The sequence below is a fragment of the Adiantum capillus-veneris genome, chromosome 5, assembly GCF_014529385.1.
Source record: "Adiantum capillus-veneris isolate H3 chromosome 5, ASM1452938v2, whole genome shotgun sequence".
NCBI lineage: Eukaryota > Viridiplantae > Streptophyta > Polypodiopsida > Polypodiales > Pteridaceae > Adiantum > Adiantum capillus-veneris.
In genome coordinates, this window is record NC_140935.1 from 123,939,871 (window position 1) to 123,955,636 (window position 15,766).

The 15,766-nt window shown below is 40.6% G+C and overlaps 1 long non-coding RNA gene across 1 annotated transcript in view; it reads left to right on the top strand.

The window, feature by feature from the left end:
- The first annotated feature begins 2,631 nt into the window (after positions 1-2,631).
- Positions 2,632-15,766, top strand: part of LOC147458038 (uncharacterized) — a 39,084-nt gene continuing 25,949 nt past the window's right edge. The window contains exon 1 of the long non-coding RNA XR_015188015.1: positions 2,632-3,075. This is a non-coding gene — a long non-coding RNA (uncharacterized LOC147458038). The remainder of the gene's footprint in view (positions 3,076-15,766) is intronic.

Sequence of the window (15,766 nt, forward strand, 5' to 3'; positions counted from 1 at the left end):
TATATATATATATATATATATATATGAGTCGTTTTTGTATCATACAATTTATCATATGCTTCAAATCTTTGAAATAATTTGAGACTTTTTTTATGATGTCATAATATTCTATAAGCTATTTAATGACATGAAAAGTTTCCTAAACTCTTGACTTCTTCACACATAACCCCCCCTCCTTGCATAGTGTTGACAAGAGAGATACTCGCAGCCTACTGTATCACTAAATAGCGGTGGACCCATGTGTGTCTCCCTTGACTAGGCAATCAGTTTAACATGAGAAAATCATTTAGGAGAATTAGATATTAGTTATTATGACAAGTATGGTGTTATTGGGTCATCTATAATGGTTGGGTCTATGGCACATACTATGCATGAGATTTTTTTATATATTTTTTTGCAAAAATATATATATAAAAAGTCTCCAATTTTCTAAATGTTATTTCTTGTAAAGTTTGGGACCGAGGGATCATATGCTTCTTACAAATAATTATGTCTTTATAAAGAAAAACAAAAATATAGTACCCTTGAGCTTTTTATAGAAAAAATGAGCACATGCATAGTAATAAACATTTTTTGCTTTCTCAATTCTGAAAAATGGACTACAATAGAGAATAAAGTATTCAAGACTAAATATTTTAGGAAATTTTTTGAGAGGAGAAAAGGATGTAAATTGAGAAAGTAGAAAAGGATATAAATTGAGGTAGGTGGTGCATCACAAGGAGCTGCTTGGAGGCAAGAGCAAGATGCTATGAAGTTAGCAATACAAGACAAGAGGTAGAGGCCTACATAAGAGACTTCACCTTTGGGCATACAATGAAAGCACAAAATCACACAATCAATTTGAAAGTAGCTATAAGGTATCAACCAAGTCATGAGTCAGATGGAGCTTTTTTGCAAGATGTATAGGAGAAATCATCTTCCCCTAGACTGCGATCTATTACTTTTTAGATTGATTTATGTCATCAAAGAAATCTTTTTGGACACCCTTCTACATCCAAGAAAGCACAGAAGGATGTCCAAAAAATTGGATATAGAAGGGTGTCCAGAAAGATAGGAATCTTTTTGGACACCCTTCTACATCCAAGAAAGCACAGAAGGATGTCCAAAAAGTTGGATGTAGAAGGGTGTCCAGAAAGATTTCTTTGATGACACAAAGTATGATGGATCATGAGAAGGGCCTTATAAAAGGACAGAGTCCCTTTGATTTCAAATGCTCCAGAGTAAAAGCCCTTTGTTGCTCCGAAAATTTGTAAGCGACCTTAGATAAAAATAACTTATATTTTTAAATTCAAAGAAACAAAAGTCTAGATTTGTAAAAGCTAAAATTTAATGTAGATTGGATGTCGGTGAAGTCGGTGGCAAGTAGTACATATGCAAAGTTATAGTTGATGGACTTTTGGCATTTGAACTTGAGAGAGAGAGAGAACCTGATCCTTGTAGCAATTGAGAGAACTTTCTAAAGATTGAGTGTCTCTTAGTTTTTACGAGCAAATGTTAAAGTACAGAGCAGTTGTGTTCACAAGAAGTTTTGGACAAATTCTCACAATAATTCCCACATTGTGAGCATACCTAACTAAGTACCGCATACCTAACTAGGTACGATTCGGGGCAAGGGAAAAGACTCCATTTTTCTACATGAGAAAAATTCTAAATCTATGGCCAATTGAAAGCAACGTAGAAATATTATTGATGAGGACTAGAAGTGCAAAGTAGGTCCCCAAAACGACTTTTTTTGGGTGAATTAAAAGGAATTTGAATAGATGCTCTTGAAGGTTTGAGGGAAAAGAGGGGTGGGGGGCACGTGGTGGAGAGAGAGAGAGAGAGAGAGGGAGAGAGAGAGAGAGAGAGAGAAGAAGAAGAGAATTTTGAGGTCGTGGGAAATATCCGACACGTGCGTGTGTGCTCGTTGTCAGAGGCAAGGGCGGTGACGCATAGAGAGAGAGAGAGAAGGAGATTTGCAAGTTGACAGTGGACATGGCTGGAAGGTGTCTCTCTTTGCATGTGTGTGTGTGTGGCGACGGACGTGAGTGAGGGTAGGCGTGTATGGTGGTGATAAAAGCATTGGGTGCTCAGCAGGCATAGCGAGCTCCAGTCCAAACAGGGACAGTGAATGTCGAGCCTGAGGCGGAGGCAGATACAGGAATAGTAGAGACGAATGAAAGGCTCTCGCTCTCTATCCCGTTGAGTGCGATCCGCACCATTGCCTCCATTCGTCTTAGCTCCCATTCTCTACGCTGCGAGACAGGTTGTTGGGGCACTGGCGAGGAGTGTCATCGACTTTGCACCTTATGCCCTCGTCAAGTGCGAGAGAGTGAGTACCACACACTACTTGAGTGCTTAGGTTTTGACCACATTAGGTCCTCTTTTCCCCATATATTCAGCCATGATCTCTCCCTACATACCTTCCTCTCCCAACCACGATGTGGACTCTCTATTGCGACTCTCATTTCAGCCATTTTTGAGCATCGAGAGTCACTTATGAACTCCACTCACACCACGTGACATGTTCATTTGGTCCCATAGGTCATATTTGACCTCCTAGGACGATAATAGAACTCTCTCTCTCTCTCTCTCTCTCTCTCTCTCTCTCTCTCTCTCTATGCAGGCGGTCACTGCTGAATGGAAGGAGAGTTGCATTGCCTCAGCAATGGCACTTGCGCTGTAGGTGTGTGAGGGGTTGTTGAGGGAGGACGTGGAGAAACTCGAGATAGTGCAGGTGAACCAGCAGGAGGAGCTGCAATGGTCGGAGCCGGCAAAGAGGGGAGGAGGTTGCTGGGATAGAAGCTCTCTCTCTCATGTCGATCACCCAATGGTATGCAGTTGAGCAGAGGCGGGAGATGGATGATGGCGAGCAGCCTTGGGGGGTGGGTAGGCGGGTGGGTGAGGGTGGTGGTAGAGATACAGGTGCGCATATCTTGAGGGGATGGCAGGACCCTACAGGAGTCATACTTGGCGTGCGAACGTGCTGGAGTTCAACGAGGAGGAGCAGCTGCAATGGTCGAGGAGGCAAACCAGCATCATGGGATCTGTGCAGAGCTGGGTGGTCTGCATCATAGCATGGGAACGGATGACCAGGTAGCTTTTTCATTTGCGCGATGCAGCCAAAACGGATATTCTTCCTTAATTAATTATTGAAACGCAAGATGCACCTAGTAGGACGCCCCAATTTTTTGAAGTGCAAAAATTGATGAGGACTAGAAGTGCAAAATATGTGACAAAGACGTGAAACCAAGAACACTGCGCATAACAAGCCAAAATATAGAACACATCATTACAGCTTATGCATGAATTTATTCTCAAAAACTTTCTCCATTTCGACCAGCAAACTAATGATTGTTGGCTTTCCCTTTTTATTTTTTTTGAACTCACAAATTGTGAGTGAAAATGTATTAAAAACCCAAAAGAATATTACATAGGGAGCCATGACATCAACCACCATCACCACCACACCCAACCACACGTACTAGATACATTGGCTGATAAAGGATGCCACCCTAGAGACCAATTACAAAACACAAGGGAACTTTGGCTGACTCAGGGTTGCCACCAAGGCGTTAGCCCTGTCCCCCCTTGACCACCAAGCGATTGTCCAGAATGTATAACACCGAACAAAAGAAAACCACTGGAACCATAATTTTTATTTCTTCTTCTTCTTTTGCTTAAGCAGACTAATTGTGTTAGTCACAGTGCCTGAAACATGAACAACATGGCTAATACGATCAAGCTTCTGATTCTAATCACCTCCAGTATTCGATCCAAATTGACTAGAATCCATCGTCGACACTCCTGCAGACTTGACAAGCAACTCTAGTTTATCATGTATCTTTGTCATCGAACAGATTGTGTCATTGTTTACCTCATTTAGCAGGTGGGCCAATTGGCGTGACTGGTTCCTCTTGCATCTCCATCAGTAGGTAACCTTTCTGTTCAACCACCTCCATGATAGACAGGTCTTGTTTTCGGCCTTATCTTCTGACCTAGGGACATCAATATCAGGCTTGACCTCCCTAGTAACGTGTCTCCAAGTTGTCCTGACCTTCGGATTCCGGGCACCATCTACCTCATGGAAATCCTTAGCATAATGACCAATCCTGTGGCATTTGTAGCAGGCGTTCAAAAACAAAGAGCACTAACTTTAGATTGTTGGCTTTCTAAAACAAGCCTATGTGAAGATGTGAGATATAAACTAGAGTGCTTCGTTAGCCACAGAGTCCGAGGGTAAGAGAAAACAAGAACCTCTTGAGCGCTGGGGTTTTTAATGGCTTTGAAGCCTGATAGAAAGTGTGCCACGTGGGTTAGTGAGAGGCCAGGGATGCGATTTTGGCTCCTACGCTAACGAAGTAAAATTGGAGTGCTTCGTTAGCCGCATTTATATTGAATTGAATTGAGTCCGAGGTGAGAGAAAACAAGAACCTAGAAGAGAAAAGTTTGGAGAGAGAGAGACACCACAAATCCTATTACCTTAAGGTGACATGGTCCTCTGTTTACAAAGCAACGATCTTGATGTCTCAATTTTGATATGTCTAAATATATCCTTAGCTTTTAAATTGTATTAATTCTTCGATTCAATCTTGCTCTATTTTATTCGTTTTTGTCATTTGTGCAAGTGTGGTTGTGTCATTTGAAGATTCAACAAGAGTAATATCCATAGAGAAGAAAGTAGAGAGAGAGAGAGAGAGAGAGAGAGAGAGAAAGTGTCAATTGTTGAAACGAACATGATGATGTTGGCTAAAGCTTTGTGAATGAGTTTTCCAGCATGATGCTTATCCGCCCCTATTGGTATATCTTGCAATCTCATCGTGGATTCTCCAACTGAGTGGGGGCACACATCAATGCAGCTCTGAAGCTGACTCTAAAGCTCATTAAGGGGCCCTGGGTGATCCAATTTATTGTCAGGGTCAAGGAGTAGACACGACCCTCTGCCACGTCCATCAATTGGCAAGGGGCTGGCAAGGAACTGCAAGGGAAGCGTGCATCATTTTAGTCGTGACACTGTATGTCAATCTAGAGCCGGCAAATCAACAAAGCACAAATTCATGTGAGTGTGATTTTCCGCCCAATTTTAAGGTGGGTGGAGGTAGTTGCAAGCTAATAATAGAACCAAATCAAGATGGCATAGCAATGCCGAGAAGCATACGATCTATATTAAACGACATAATCTATTCTGTCGTTTGAAAAACTCAACATCTTCCGTAGATCCACATGCCTTCAAGATGCATGCGTAGGTGATGGAGAAAGGCCGTCGGTTCGCATTTGCTGAAAACAGACTAGAGCTTTCTGGCCTTGGCTCTATGGGTCATATCTTTCAATCAGTGCATTTCCAATAGTCCACCCTTGGGACAGGAAGCTCCTTGAGCACTTTCAAGATGTAAGCATAGCCTTCAAGACGAAAGTACAGGTGACTGAATTTGGAGAGATACACTTGCTTGCATACGTTGAAAACAGCCTAGAGCTTTCTGGCCCCGCTCTTGTTGCACACATCGCACAATCAGTGCATTCCAAGAGGAAAGCGTCTCAAGCACTTTTTGTGTTTTTTCAAGCGCACCACATTTGGCATACATATCAACCAAGACATTGCCAAGCACGACATCCTTTTCAACAGCCTCTTGCCTAACAATATAATAGTGATTTTTTGTAGCCGCATGCCTTCAAGATGCATGTGTAGGTGATCGCATTTTAAGAGAGGCCCTCGCTTAAAATCTGCTGGATTTGTTTGGCCCTACTCTTGTTGCACGTCCCGGAATCAGACGCCATTCTGGATTGGAAGCTCCTCAAGCACTTTTGTGCTTTCTCAAATGCACCACATTTGGCATACATCCAAGTCAGTGCCAAGCACGATATCTTTTTACAACAGCCTCTGACTAACAATATAATTATGAATTTTTGTGCCCACATTAGCATCTTGCATAGAGCATCATGCCTTCAAGATGCATCAGTAGGTCATTGTATCTGGAGAGTGGGGCTCTCTTCGCATCCACTGAAACTAGGCTAGAGCTTTCTCCTATGGGGAAAATCCCAATCAGTGCATTCCAAGAGTCCACACTCCAGATAGGAGGCTGAACACAGCCTAGAGCTTTTTGGCCCTGCTCCTTTGGTGCATATTCCACGACTAATAGATTGCAAGAGATGCCATTCCTATCATTCAATGCATCTGACATGCAACATTTCAGGCAAAATGGTCATCAAGAACATGCTCAGGTTGTATTGCATATAAGACAAAAAAACCTTCCAGAGCTTCCTCTCCTGCTCTTTCTTGGCATATCCGTGAATAAAAGTACTCCAAGAGACTTTGTCTGGTGAGAAACCCTCACTTTTCATATGGTTAAAATAGCCGAGAGCTACCTTGCCACAACCATGTCGATCAACGTGCTCCAAAAGGCGACTGCTCGTAGAAAAAGCTCATCCAGAACTTTTTGTAGTTCCGTGAGGGCACCACATTCGGCATACATATTGATCAAATCACCTCTAAGCATGACATTCCCCTCGATCAAATGTGAATAGCAATTACATCATGAATTCTCAAACCCATGTGAAGGTCTTGCATAAGGTGACCAACTTTCAAGGTGCAAGCATGGGTGAATGCATTTGGAAAAACTTCCCTTTGCTTCTAGTCAAAACAGCCCACAACTTCCTTGCCACTCTTATGTTGGGAGTATCCTGATTGCAGTTGGGGAGGCGTCCTTGTGTTGCTTCCACAAAAAGTATCCAGCCATCGTATTCATCCAACTATTGTGGAGATTTGGCTTGGTACAAATCCTTCTTTTGAGCACACACTTTTAGTGCAGATAGAAAAGAAAAAATCCTCAATTTCTTGATGGGCATAATCTCGGGAATGGCATCACATTTGGCTTACGTATCGACCAAAGCACTGCCAAGGTCATGTTGCATCCAGCGAAAACGGTTGAGAGCTTCCTCTTTCCGGGCATATTCTCTACAAGAGCACTCCAAGAGACTTTGTATGGCGAGAGACCCTTAGTATGCATCTGGTTAAAACATCAGAGCTTCCTTGCCACAACCATACTGCACATATCCTGCTATCAATACACTCAAAGTGATTAAATTCTGGAGATTATGACCATAGAGAACTTTTCATCATTCTCCAATAGTCTCTGACTAGCAATCTCATTGAGAATTGTCTCAGTCCCAAGCACATTGAATAGTCTCTCCGATCTCGTCAAAAATGTTTCACCCATGTCAAAGCAAAATAGCCTTCAAGGTGCAAGCATGTGTGAATGCATTTGAACAAAAGAAATACTTTTCCTTCATATTTGGTTAACACATCCCATAGCTTCCTTACCTTAGCCATGTTTTTGACGACTCGTCATGCTCTTCATGTCTACGCTTGATTTGTGTTGCGAGTATTGCTTCTCCCCTGGAGTTATTAGTGGATTTTTCGCCTCTCTATGGATATTTTTTGGCACCACAATTGGCATACATATCAACCAACGTACACACTCACCACTATGATCCTAAATATGCGACTTTCATGAAGTGAAGCAACACAACTCACTGTTGACTTGGTGCACTTGCTTCTAGTTCACATGCATGAAGACCATGATGAGGACTCAAGCACTTTTTGTGCTTTTTGAAGTGCACCACATCTGGCATACATATCGACCAACACAATGCCAAGCACGACTTCTCTTTTCAAGAGCATCTTGCCCACATGCCTTCAAGATGCACACGCAGGTGATAGCGTATGGAGAAGCACCCTCACTTTGCACCTGTTGAAAACATCCAAAAGCTTCCTAGCCTGGCCCTTCTTGGGCATATCCTGCAATCAGTGTGTTCCAATAGACGACATCCCACATTTGGCATACATATCCAAGGCACTGCTAAGCACGACAATTTTTTGCAACAATCCATGACTAACAATATCAGAGTGAATTTTTAAGCCCATATCGCCATCTTGCGTATAGCCACATGCCTTCAAGATGCATGCATATGTGATTGCATCTGGAGAGATACCCTCGCTTTGCATCCGATGAGAACAGCCAAGAGCTTTCTGGCTCTTGCCTTGTGTTGCTTTGATCTAATAGCTTTCTTTTGGGACTTGAGTCTTTGTTTGCAAGAGTAAGTAGTAGGTCCCATGCATGGCTACTTCTCAAAATAACAGAATCATCATTATCATGAGTTGATGCGATGAAAATTATTTCGCCATATGTACGGAGCCATTGTCGATGGGAGAGGAAGGGAAAGACAATTTTTTGCAACAGCTCTTGACTAACAATATCAGAGTGAATTTTTAAGCTCATATCAGCATCTTGCGTAGAGCCACATGCCTTCAAGATGCACGTGAAGGTGATTGCATCTAGACAAAAGGCCCTCACTTTGCATCCACTAAAAACAGCCTAGAGCTTTCTTTCCCTGCTCATGTGTGCATACCCCGCAATCAGTTGATGCCGTTCCGAGCAGTAAACTCCTGAAGAACTTTTTGTGCTTGCTGAAGTGTCCCAAATTTTGCATACATATCGACCAAGGCAATGCCAAGCATGCCATCTCTTTTCAAGAGCATCTTGCATAGAGCCACATGCCTGCAAGATGCACACCCAAAGCTTCCTAGCCCAAACCTCGTTGAGCATATCCTACAATCAGTGCGTTCCAAAAGATGACATCTCGTACCACATTTGGCATACATATCGATCAAGACATTGCCAAGCAGGACAATTATTTGCAACAGACCCTGACTAACAATATCCGAATGAAGTTTCTAGCTTCTCAGCCTCACAGATTCGATAACCAATCCATAGATAGGGGCTTTCTTATGTGGATGAGCCAAGGGTAACTTTGGCCATGGCGTCTGCTGTCATCCGCACATACGCACATATGAGAGGAAGCCTGGATTCAGCCATAATAACTCTATGAAGAATCCAATTCCTTGAATGGACATTATGGCCTTGACTCTTGAGTCCTCATCCTGGTCTTCGCAGTGGCATGCATCATTAGAGGCGGGCGTGTGTGGCAGACAGCTCGGATCAATAAAGGGCGTGGATGTGATGGATTTTCGGAGAGGGAGAGAGAGAGAGAGAGAGAGAGAAGAACAAGAAGAAGAAGAGTATTTTAACATCGTAGAAAACTATCCCAAAAGGCGTATTTTCTGTCGAGCGAGAGAGAGAGAGAGAGAGAGAGAGAGAGAGAGAGAGAGAGAGCGAGCGGACTGCAAAGCCGCTATTTTTAACGAGGCCACGTGGACGAACCTCCAACCAAAATTTCAAAAGAGGCCGCTACGCAAACGAAGTAAACAAGTCTATGTGAAGAAGTGAGATAGGTGTACATTTGAAAAAAATATATCATTTTTATAATTACGAGATTGCCTTTGAGACGTCTTTCTTTCTTCAAGAACGGCCTACTCTTGGGAGGCAAGGCTTGGAAGAATCAAGCCACCTTAATTTGCACACAAGTTGTCCGCTTCTACTATGTGAGACAAGTTGGAAGGCTAGGAATTGTTATACCTTTGAAAAACACCACTCAACGGTTAGCTTCAAAGAGATTATTCAAGAAAGCAGAGAAGTGATCATCTTTGTCGAAAAACATAGGAACTCTCAAGAATGGAGTCAAGCAATCAAAGCCTTCTTGGGTATGGCATTGTCCACTCATTAAAGTATAACTACTAAGTAGCTCTCATTTTTTCAAGGATTGTGTCATGAATTGTGTATATGGTCCCTCAAGCCACCTCAAGCCACCCGAAGGGCTTGAGGATATTTGTACATTCCTTTTTGGGTTAATATAACTCTTTCATTCACAATTATGAATATAGCAAAAAAAACTCTTCTGTGTTTCTTATTTTGTAAATCACTTGCTTCGTTCAAAATTGTAATATGACTTTCTTTCCATTTTTATTTTTTTTAATGCCTACTCGACATACTGGTACATACTTTAAAAAACCCATTAACTGCAAGATGCTCCCCAATATTCCCCCTTTTCGGTTGTTCATTACTCTCGCAGGCTGAAGCATCAGCGTCCCCCCACCCCCCCTCCCCCGGGGGCAATCGTTCTCTCCTTCGCGTAGGCTAAGGTATCTACAGAAGCCACCTTTGCGCAAATGAGGCAGCCACAGAAGCGACACTTCCTCCCTTCGACTTGCATATCCCACATATCATGAGAGACAGAGAGACAGCTCGACAGCTCATGCCATATAACCAGCGGAAAATACACAAAGGGGCATGCAAATCTGTTCTGGAGAGAGAGAGAGAGAGAGAGAGAGAGAGAGAGAGAGAGCAAACTGCACTTGTTCGGCTCCCATGCAGCCAACTTTATTTTCCTATTTTCCTAAACTTTGCCCCCGGCATTTACCCAGATTCTCGCCTTCCCAACGATTTTCAAAAATCGTAGGGACATACTCGAGTCTTCACCTTGTTTTTGGCTTTTTAAAATAAGTCTTAATGGAGAAGAGACTTATACGTTTGAAATTTTATTAATTCCATTAGGAGTGGACAATAATTATATAAATAGATTATATAATATAATGGGTTGATTCGCAAACCCATTAATTAATTAGATGAGTAGATTCTTTTCGAATCTCTCAACTCAAAAGCAAAACCTTGTTTTCTTCATCTGCACGCCAGCGTCCCCTCACTACCATATCTACCTTCCTCTCTCTTCGCCTGCCATACCTGTCTCTCTACGCATTCGACCTCACATACTGCATATCATGCCTGCCACCATCTCCCTTATCTCCTTGGGACTCGACCTTCTCGAGCAGCCACGCGAAGTGAAGCTCTACCCACTCAAACCCACCCTCAGGATAATCCGCTTGTGAACTTGCAATAATGAGACGCTCTGTCCGTGCACGCCAAAGAGAGAGAGAGAGAGAGAGAGAGAGAGAGAGAGAGCATGTGTATGATGGCCCTCCTGTCCTATTCGCGTCAGCTGCTCGTCCTCCTACCATGTCTGCACCCTGCCAGCCCTACCCCCAGGTCAGTTTGCACCCTTCCCACCTTTCATGTGTCGCTGTCAGATTTGGGTTTTGCAAGGATACAAATTTCCTTTTCGTGAATTTGTAAAGAGGAAATTTTAAATAAAGAATAAATCCATCTCCAAAGCCTACCAACCGAAATTCTAGTTTTAGCAATTTCTATTGATAGACAATCAGTCTTCTCGCGAAAATGTTTAATGTCACAAGCAAAGACATCTGGGCAATTCATGAGAAAACAATGGGAATTTTTAAAATTTGAGGAGTATTTTGGGAATTTCCACAAATTAGAGGGGTATTTTGCTAATTTTTCCTTTATAAAATCAAGCTTTTTTTTTCATGCTATTTTTCTCCTTTTCCCCTTGCGATCAACCAATATTTTGGAAATTGAAAACAACACGACATTCAACCGGCACATTTTTCTCGAGCACTAGTACCCTCAAAAAAATTGTCGCTTCTCCTTTGAACACAGAGAAAATCTCTCTCTTTCCCTCTCCCTAGCACGTCAACGTGCCATGTCCATATGACAATCCCCCCCCCCTTTTTCACTTAGTTTAGCTTTCATCCAAACTTTTAGAAAAGCATATTCGCGGATACTTATGAAAAGAAATGAAACAAGGTGAAGAATCACTTGGGCCTGGCTTGCTAAGGAGATGTAATGTAAAAGTAGATGAGAGTTGCAAAAGAACATTTACATTATAGAAGAAAGATAATATTTATGTAACCTTCCTTTTCAATCAAAGAGGAGTTTGTCCACCATAAAAAAACCTCTATATATCAACGGTTCAAAAGATGCACATTTTCTCAAACTTCCCCTATGGCTTTTTGCAAGCTAAAAAAGCTTTATTGACTAAGAAGGCCATAGGGAAGTGGTAGAGAAAAACGTGCAATTCTTTCACCATCAAATGGTCACCCTCACATTAACTTTTCTAGATAACATTTCAAGTCATTTCATGCCTTACTATATTCATTTGAATATTTCATTATGAAAATGAGCATGTGTATGTTTACACGTGCAGATCTCTCTCTCTCTCTAATCTCTCTCCATTAAAGTGTTTGAGAAATATCATTTTTTCAAATATATAAAATTCCTTTTCTAAGAGAAATTTTTTAAAAATTAGATTTATTTTTCGGGTTTTTATATTATTTTTCTCTATTTTGAGACAAAAATTCTCATTTTCCCCTTATAATTCTTTCACCATCAAATGGTCACCTTACATTAACTTTTCTAGGTGACATTTCAAGTCATTTCATGCCTTACTATATTCATTTGAATTATTTACGAAAATGAACATGTGTGTGTGTGCACGTGCATCTCTCTCTCTCTCTCTCTCTCTCTCTCTCTCCATTAAAGTGTTCGAGAAATGTCATTTTTTCAGACATATAAAACTCCTTTTCTTGAATTTACTAAGAGGAAATTTTTTTAAATTAGATTTATTTTTCAGGTTTTAATATCATTTTTTTCTATTTTGGGGCAAAAATTCTCCTTTTCCCCTTACTCTCAATTGAAATTTTTGAAATCGAAAACGGCACGATATTAAGCTGAGACACATTTTTCATGAAAACAAGGTCCATTAACATGTCAAATGTGTTCTAATAATCATTTATTAGAGTAAAAAATGATGCCTTCTTGAGGCCATCGTGAAGTCTTCACCTTGTTATTACATTGACTTCTCTAAGCTTTCATCACTTCACACCATGCTAACTTATTTAATCTCTATAATAAAGTTTGGTAGCATTGCTAGACCAAGATAGACCAAAATCAAGAATCTCTCTCTCTCTCTCTCTCTCTCTCTCTCTCTATATATATTATATATATATATATATATATATAATATATATATTATATATATATATATAGCCCAATAGAAGTAGAGTACTCCTAAATTTATTGAACAAGGGTTAGCACCTCATGAAAAATAATGTCTATGAGAAACTTCCAAGTTTGGTATCAAATAATGCTTTGTGGTATCTTACATATATTTATGTTTGTTAAAATCTATCAAGAGATTGTGTCATGCATCATTTTAAAAAAACTCAATAATAGGAAGAGAGTATTGATAGTGTTTCACTTGGAAAAGAAGATAGCCCTACAAGAATAGAGGCAATGTTTCTTTGGCCACATCAATGCGTAGATCACATACAAGTACATATTGAAAAGCCAAAATCTTTCAAATGTTCCCAGAGAAATCCTCCCCAACATACATTTGTTTAGTTAATGAATGGTTCCTTCGTTAAATGAATTACCTTGACAATTTGTTTTATTGTTCAAAAATACATAAATAACCTTTATTATTTTGTTTTATTATTATTATTTATCAGATAAGCATTGACACATACATATTATATAGTAGAAAGACAAAAAGTTTGAAATGTTCACAAACACGTCTCTCAATGTTAAACATGAAAGTAAATTCCAATGAGATTATCATCATGATTTTTCACTTTCAATCAAAAAGTTTAAGCTACAAATGCGGATATGCAAGCACTTGTCCCCGCCACGTAGTGGTCTTGTCTCACATCACACCAAACTAACCCTATTATAGATGGCACCCTACTCCTCGACAAATTGATGTGTGTATGATTTTTGTTGTGTGATTGATTTTGTGAATGTGGTTTGAAGTATCTGTGAACACATTTTTTCTTAATTGTCTTAACCATGTGTGTATTGTAAGACATAATGTGTCAACTATGTGGCGTTTGTAGACTAAATGTAAATTGTGTGTGAACTCTCTCTGAGAAAGATCTACCTAATGCGTAACACGATGGTAGAGCAATTACCTCTCAAATGGAGATGGTGGACTCAAGCGTAGCTCAAGCTCATCAAGCCATCATCTCCAAACTTCACCCCACAAAAAACAAGGTGAAAATTAACTATGGTCTAGTAAGGCTATTGATGGGTATTCCATATTATGAGGCTTCTTTGTGAGAGAGAAAAATAGAAAGCGACACTAGTAATTTAAAGCATGGGGTATCACAATAAAATATTATGTTATTTGGAAAGAAGTGTAACAATGAACTAATTAAATTACAATATATTCCAAAGCATAAATAAAGTATATCCGGTTAACCATAAATCAAGCATCAGTGTACAAACTGTCACAAAAGTGTAGATTTATGAGCATTAGCTTGTATTAAATCTTAAACTTTTGACACCAAGCTAATGCTTAGCCATGGCAGCTTGAAACAACAAAACCTTATCAGCACAACATTGTGATACTTACAATAGCATTTATCTCATCATAATTTAGAAAGCAACAATGACAAATTGAATCCTAAGCTCTAGCATATATTTAAACCTGGTTAGAAAAGAACACTCGAGGCTTGCCAAAGTTGTGTGATTAATCCATGTGTAGCACGAAGAATAGATTGTAGAGTTGTCACGGCACCTATCATTCTTGTCCTTCTTGGTTTTGCAACAACATTGTACGAGAGCTATTAGGAGCTATCTCGTGAAAAATGAGGCTGAAGTCAAAGTCCTCATCCAAAAAATGGGATGTCCAGAAGAATTTGTGGAAGAGATATTGAGGTGTTGAGAGACTTGTTGGCTGCTCGTCCCTCTTCGCATGCACAATAGAGGGTCACATTTTTTGTTTGATATGACCCTCTTTGGATCACAAAAGAGGGTTCGATCGTAGTTCAAACTCTGCATCCTTAGCACAAATATAGTCTTCTTGTCAATAACAAAGACTATGCACAAGATTCATTCTCTAGACGACCAATCCAACATGTGTTATGCAGATGCCAATTGGTGGTTTCTTGAGAGATTTAATCATGGCTATTGTGCATGCACTCATGCATGCAACCACTTGTAAATCACTTGCAATGTCCTCTATTGAAGCATTTGTGTGCGCGCATGTGCATGCGCATGTGTGTGTGTATGTGTGTGTGCACACGCATGCGTGGGTGATTCTGCATCCTTGTGATGTAAAGAATTGAGGTACAAGACCATTACTTGAAAATCAACAACCTTTTGTGAGGATGCTACTACGTCAAGACTCTGAAGGAGGAGGAGTGCATCTTCCCTAAAAGAATTTGTGCTGAAATCTCGTAGCTTTTTGTTTGAAAACTCAAGACTGACCACCTTACGATGCTTCTTCCATGTCTCTCCATCTAAGCCAAGGATGCCATCCCCAAGTAAATCATACATTGCATGGAACACTCTCTCTCTCTCTCTGCCATCACCAGCTTTCAACAAAAAAGATTAAATTTCGAGTAAAATCTGAAGCAGTATTTGACTGGAACACAGTATGCCGAAAGAAAGAGGCTCAAATGCATGCACAAGGGAAAAGGAGGAGATCAAAGAAGAAAGCAGGGAGGAGTACCTTGGGATAGCTGGGGAATACAGACACAAAAAAAAGGAAGAGGAAGAAGAAAGAAGAGAGGAGTACCTTGGGATAGTTGTAGAAGTTTCCCTTGAGGATGTGCTCCACATTGCGAGGATTTACAGTGAAGAATAAGGTTCTGGAAGAGATGAGGGAGAGCATGACGGTACGGTGGAAATCATTGAAGAAGGAGAGGAGCCAATCATGCAGACGGTTTAAGTTGAGCAAAGGCCATGTCTTGGGATCAGGGCTATAACGCTGCCCAAATCTATGCAAGGTGACCCATATCACAACCACGCTCGCTACCCATTCTCTATATATATAATTATTATTATATTTTTAATGTTTTTTGAAGCTCCCTCTCAGCTACCCAACTCGTGGCACCCAGCATTTGAAGGAGGAGGTACCGATTTATTGAAATTGCTTGCTTGAGTGGAATCTTCGTGGATTCCATGTAGGAGAAAATGTGGTGAAACTCTTTTTTGAGGTCTACGCTTCCTATGCATATCCCTCTTGAATAACAAGTCTT